General features: G+C 48.0%; 1 protein-coding gene across 1 annotated transcript in view; it reads right to left on the bottom strand.

The window, feature by feature from the left end:
- THBS3 (thrombospondin 3) overlaps positions 1–6,230 on the bottom strand; it is a 54,265-nt gene that overhangs the window by 30,965 nt on the left and 17,070 nt on the right. The gene's annotated exons all lie outside the window — the stretch shown is intronic.

The following is a 6,230-nucleotide window of genomic DNA, read 5'->3' as shown; positions in this document are numbered from 1 at the left end:
TGTATTTTTTAGTAGAGACGGGGTTTCACCGTGGTCTCGATCTCCTGACCTCGTGATCCGCCCGCCTCGGCCTCCCAAAGTGCTGGGATTACAAGCGTGAGCCACTGTGCCCGGCTTTAATGTATATTATATATAAGTTATATATAAAATAGCTCTCCCTCTTGGAGCCTGTTTCCTCATCTGCACAATCATGAAATTGTTTAATTAGAGGATTTTTGAGGACCCCTCACCGGTACGATAGGGCAGGTATTACCCCTTTGTTCTTATGCAGTGAGGAACGTGAGGAACAACCACTGTCATTTTCTCATCTTGTGGGTGAGGTCCAGCCAGGTGGGGAAGGGCACACACAGTTCTACATCTGGTAGCAGCTGCTCTCTTCCACTCACCGACAAGAGAATTTTTGAGCAAGGATAGACCATAGATTACCTAATTTGATCCTCTCATTTAATAGATCAGGAAAGACACAGGGTGAAGCGGCTTGTCCAAGGTTGCCCAGCCAGTGGCAGCTAGCATATTTATTTATTATGGACCCAGCATTTATGTTCTACTGTTTGCACATGTCTCATTTAACATCTGCATTTTACAGATGAGGGGATGAGGCCAAATAGGTGACACAAGGTCCTGTAACTAGTGACTTGGCAGAGGCAGCCAAGATCTTCCAGCTCTAACATGCCCTTTCTGCTAGCCCACAGGAGGCGAGGAGGGCTCCCCGTTACCTCTGGAAGTCCGACATCCGCCCCAGCTGTCCTCTGCCCCAGGGAAAGCAGTGAAGGTGAGTCAGCCCCTGCCCCGCCCCAGAAGCTGTTATCTGGGAAGAGAGTTGGGGAGCTGGCCAAATATCCTGCCGCCTGGTATCCACAACAAGCCATGAGCCCCGGATATGCTGAGTTGCTTGGTCACCCCTGTTCCTGGTGCTGACACTAGGGCCCTTCTCAGTGCAGCTGCCCTTGTAACTGCTCCACCCTGTACTTTCATCACAAAAAAATACAGTCTTTCCTCCTCCATTGCTGTAACCTGCCTCTTAAAGGGACCGACAATCAGGTTTTTTTGTTTGTTTGTTTTGTTTTTTTTGAGATGGAGTCTCACTCTGTTGCCCAGGCTGGATTGCAGTGGTGTGATTTCGGCTTGCTGTAACCTCTGCATGCCGGGTCCAAGTGATTCTCCTGCCTCAGCCTCCCCATTAGCTAGGATTACAGGTGTGCACCACCACGCCCAGCTAATTTTTGTATTTTTAGTAGAGACGGGGTTTCACCATGTTGGCCAGGCTGGTCTCTAACTCCTGACCTCGAGTGATCCGCCCGCCTCAGCCTCCCAAAGTGCTGGGATTATAAGCGTGAGCCACCATGCCCGGCCGACAATCAGTTTTGAAGCGGAATTTGAGAGGGCAAAGGACACCGCTGACCTGAGGACCCTGCTGTGAAGTAGGTTTCCAGCTGCAGCTCTTTCTTTCCCAGAGATGTCTGCTTTCTCCCCTTCCCAGTTTCTCCCTGACCCTATTGGAGGAAGGGTAAACGTTCCCTGGGGTGTCAGGTGCCCACATACTCTCTCCTCAGGGTGACCCCAGCATGGCTTCTTGTACCTGTTTCCACACAAGTCTGAATTCTGTAGCCGCACTGTGTTCAAGGAATGCTGAAGACAGAGGGACCCAGGAGTCCCTGGGATCAGTAGTGGCACTGAAAGAGTTAAGGTCCTGGGCACAGCAATGTTTAGGGTGTTTGAAGTAGGGCGGGGAAGGGAAGGGCTACAGTGGATGAAGAGGCAGCTGGTCTGGACTGGAATGAGTCCCCCCTTTCTTTTATGCAAACTTCTGGACCATGAGCAGCTTCCTTAAAAGGACCAAGAGAGAGGGGACCCCCACCAAGGTGCTGGACTGGGTTCTTAAAGGGGCCACCTGAAGCAGGACTTTTTCCCACACTGAAGTCACCAACTGACAGCAGAAACAGGTCCCCATCTTTGGGATATCTCCCAGGTCTGGTGAGTTTCCCTCTTCCCTTTCCTGGGTCCTTACCCTCAGACCCTCTCTTGCCACACCCGTCTGGCATAGCACCCAGAACACATGCCAGGAAACTGGCAGGAGGTAGAAGAAGACTGGTTGGTCTTGACCCTTTTCTTCTTTATCCGCCATAAATAAAGGGCTAGTCTGGGTCCCAAGCCCCTGGTAGAATAAGCATACAGCTACAGGTCCAGCAGAAAGGAAGAGGGCAGGGTCCCTAAGTTCAGTTTACTAACCAATTTAAAAAAAAAAGGTGGTCACACTTGGAAGCCCAGAGCAGCAAAATTCCTGACTGACTTACGAACCTAGTACATCAAGGACATGGGGATGATTTAGGGAGAGTGTCTGAGATGCCTGTGGCTGACTTAGTAGAGGGGTGTGTGGTTAGATTAGGGGGCTGGGGATGCCTTGAAATTCAGGAACTAAGTACAGATGATAATGCCTCTCAGGAGACAACCCGGAAACTGATAGGACAGACGGCTTCTATCCATACTGGCCTCTGCCCCACTAAGGGATGGTAGCCAGGTCCCACCATTGTATTTGTGCATAGACCCTTGTGGGTCCTCTTCTGTGTGCCTGACACTTACAAAGTGCTAAAATAATCTTTGCTGAATGAATGGATCCTCTATATCTTTTACTTTCTTTTCATTTTTGGAATTGTGGCACTACTCTCTGGCGGTGGACAGGAAGATCAGAGAAAGAGAATGAGTTCCAGGACACCAGCGTTCAGCCAAGTCAGGCGGATGGGTGAAGCAGGAGGGCGTCAGAGACTCGGGTGCTCTTGTCTTGGAATGGGATATCTAGGGAGCAGGTGGGAAGGAATTGTAGCTCCTGGCTTCTTTATCTGAGGCGAAGAGAAGCTCTGCTTTAGCCCTCTTTGCAGGGCACTGCTGGATTAATGGTTCACTTTCTACAGGAAAAGAAATGGTAGGTTAAATTTTGAACCATCAAAGAGTTTTTGTGACCCTGTGTCCCACCCCCAGGGCCAGGAGATTTGGAGGAGAGCCAGTACAACATGTCATTTGGCCTCTCCCTTCCTCCTCAGTCTTTATTATATGATTTCTTGGGTCTTCTCCAATACTGGCTACCTCAGTAGATTTAGGATCCCAGAGCCAGACTCAGAAAGCTTCTCAATCTGTGAAAGGGCCGACCAGCATTGCCTCCAGGCCACAACGCCTGGCTGTTTGGTTGCTGTCAGCAGTCCCCCATGTTCAGTGTTTGCTGGCAGCAGACATAACCGGAGACCTGCGTGCACCCCATCACCTCATTCAGAGGTCTAAGCTAACAGAGGGAGCAGAAAGGATACATTGAACTTCTTTGGGACCCCTATCTCATTTCTTTTGGAAGCTGCTGCTTTTCTTTGGCTGGGGTCAGGGAGGTAGGAATGAGGTGGGTAAAAATAATGTTGCCGGATTTCTTTCAAAGCTAGCCACTTGGCCTGGTGTGATGGCTCATGCCTGTAATCCCAGCACTTTGGGAGGCTGAAGTGGGTGGATCACCTGAGGTCAGGAGTTCAAGACCAGCCTGGGCAACATGGTGAAACCCCCTCTCTACAAAAATACAAAAATTAGCCAGGCATGATGGCAGGTGCCTGTAATGTCAGCTACTTGGGAGGCTGAGGCAGGAGAATTGCTTGAACCTGGGAGGTGGAAGTTGCAGTGAGCTGAGATCGCACCATTGCACTCCAGCCTGGGCGACAGAGCAAGACTAGCTCAAAAAAAAAAGAAGCTAACCACTTGATAGGCTGGGCGCAGTGGCTCAGGTCTGTAATCTCAGCACTTTGGGAGGCCAAGATGGGTGGATCACTTGAGGTCAGGAGTTCAAGACCAGCCTGACCAACATGGCGAAACACCATCTCTACTAAAATTACAAAAATTAGCTGGGCGTGGTGGTGCACGCCTGTAATCCCAGCTACTCTGGAGGCTGAGGCAGGAGAATCACTTGAATCTGGGGGGCAGAGGTTGCAGTGAGCCAAGATCGTGCTACTGCACTCCAGCCTGGGCAACAGAGCGAGACCGTGTCGTGTCTCAAAAAAAAAAAAAAAAAAAAAAAGCTGGCCATTTGCTTTCTTTGAGAGCTTGTTTTCTGGTTTCAGAAAAGAATTCAGGCTCCATAATGTGATGGATCAGCTTTGGAAACTCATCTCCACCTCCTATCAGCTCTGTGACCCCCAGCCAGTTACTTAAGCTCTCTATGCAGCCTGTTTCTTCATATGTAAAATAGGGATAATATTGTCTATTTCCAGAAATATTTGTGAGGATGGCACAAAATTGATGTTGGCACTCATTATCTCTCTATAGGCCTCAGATGACATTTAGGAAGTAGGTATGTTGGCTGGGTGCAGTGGCTCATGCCTGTAATCCCAGCACTTTGGGAGGCCGAGGCAGGAGGATCACCTGAAGTCAGGAGTTTGAGACCAGCCTGACCAACATGGTGAAACTCCCTCTCTACTAAAAATGCAAAAATTAGCTGGGCATGGTGGCGGGTGCCTGTAATCCCAGCTACTTGGGAGGCTGAGGCAGAAGAATCGCTTGAACCCAGGAGGCGGAGGTTGCAGTGAGCCGAGATCACGCCATTGCACTCCAGCCTGGGCCACAGAGCAAGACTCCATCTCAAAAAAAAAAAAGGAAGTAGGTATATTGGGGTCTCAATGTCTCAATGTCCCTTCTTCCCCAAAGCTTGTAGCAGAATGCCTGGTGTTCAGTGAGCCTTCATGTCCCTCTTTTATCTCTTTTCTCTTTTCTCCTCCTTCCTGAGATTTTGAGACCCAGTTGCTCTAGATCAGAAGTTGGCAAACTTTTTCTGTAAGGATCCAGTTAACAAATATTTTAGGCCAGGCATGGTAGCACGTGCCTGTAATCCCAGCACTTTGGGAGGCCAAGGTGGGCATATTGCGTGAGCTCAGGAGTTCAAGACCAGCCTGGGCAACAAAGTGAGACCTTGTTTCTACAAAAATTACAAATATTATCCCAGTGTGGTGCTGTGTGCCTGTAGTCCTAGCTACTTGGGAGTCTGAGGTGGGAGGATTGCTTGAGCTTGGGAGATCAAGGTTGCAGTGAGCAGAGGTCACGCTACTGTACTCCAGCCTGGGCGACCGAGTGAGACCCTGTCTAAAAAACTAACAAACAAACAAACATATGGCCGGGCACGGTGGCTCATGCCTGTAATCCCAGCACTTTGGGAGGCCGAGGCAGATGGATCACCTGAAGCCAGGAGTTCGAGACCATCCTGGCCAACATGGTGAAACCCCATCTCTACTAAAAAATACAAAAATTAGCCAGAAGTGGTAGCAGGCACCTGTAATCCCAGCTACTCGGGAGACTGAGGCAGGAGAATCGCTTGAACCTGGGAGGTGGAGGTTGCAGTGAGCCAAGATTGCATCATTGCACTCTAGCCTGGGTGACAAGAGCAAAACTCCATCTCAAAAAAAAAAAAAAAATATATACACACACACACACACACACACACAAATATTAGGATCCCAGACTCAGGATATATCTATATATCAGACTTTGTGGGCTCTCTGTTGCAACTACCAACTTTGCTGTCATAATGCAAAAACAGCCATAGACAATATGTAAATGACTAAGCATGGCTGCGTTCCAAAAATACTTTATTTACAAGCACTGAAATTTGAATTTCATATAATATTGTGTCTCAAAGTATTCTTTTTTTTTTTCAACTATTAAAAAAAGATAGCAGGACAGATTTGTCCCAGAGGCTATAGTTTGCTAACCCTTGCTTTAAATTTCCAGAGGCCATTGTATCCCTTTCTTCTCCTTGAAGAGGACAACTTTATCAGGGCTCATCAGGGTCTCAAAGGACAGAAAAGCACTCATTTCTTCTTGCTCTTCTTGCTCTGGTTGCATACACACTTTTCCATCAGAAGTAGTGTGTAACTGTTGCCATCATAGTTATGTTAGTGTCAGCCCATGGGTTTTTTGTTTTTGTTTGTTTGTTTGTTTTTTTGTTTTTTTTTGTTTGTTTGTTTGTTTTTTTGGATCAGTGATAATAGCTCAATCCTCTATTTGACAAAGAAGAAGGGGAAGGAAGAGGAAGAAAAAGAAAGTGGGATAAAGGATCAGAAAGGGAGGAAAATAGAAAAACTTAGAGTATGACTCCAGGGTAGACCTGTTCTGTTGTCACTGAGTTGGTTGGTTGGTTTGTCTGTTGTATTTTTCATATGTTTCGCCATGTTGGCCAGGCTGGTCTCGAACTCCCAGCCTGAAGTGATCAA

The sequence above is a fragment of the Hylobates moloch genome, unplaced genomic scaffold, assembly GCF_009828535.3.
Source record: "Hylobates moloch isolate HMO894 unplaced genomic scaffold, HMol_V3 SCAFFOLD_5, whole genome shotgun sequence".
Taxonomy (NCBI): Eukaryota; Metazoa; Chordata; class Mammalia; order Primates; family Hylobatidae; genus Hylobates; species Hylobates moloch.
Note: the sequence above shows the minus strand (reverse complement) of the source record. Positions and strands in the feature narration are given on the sequence as shown.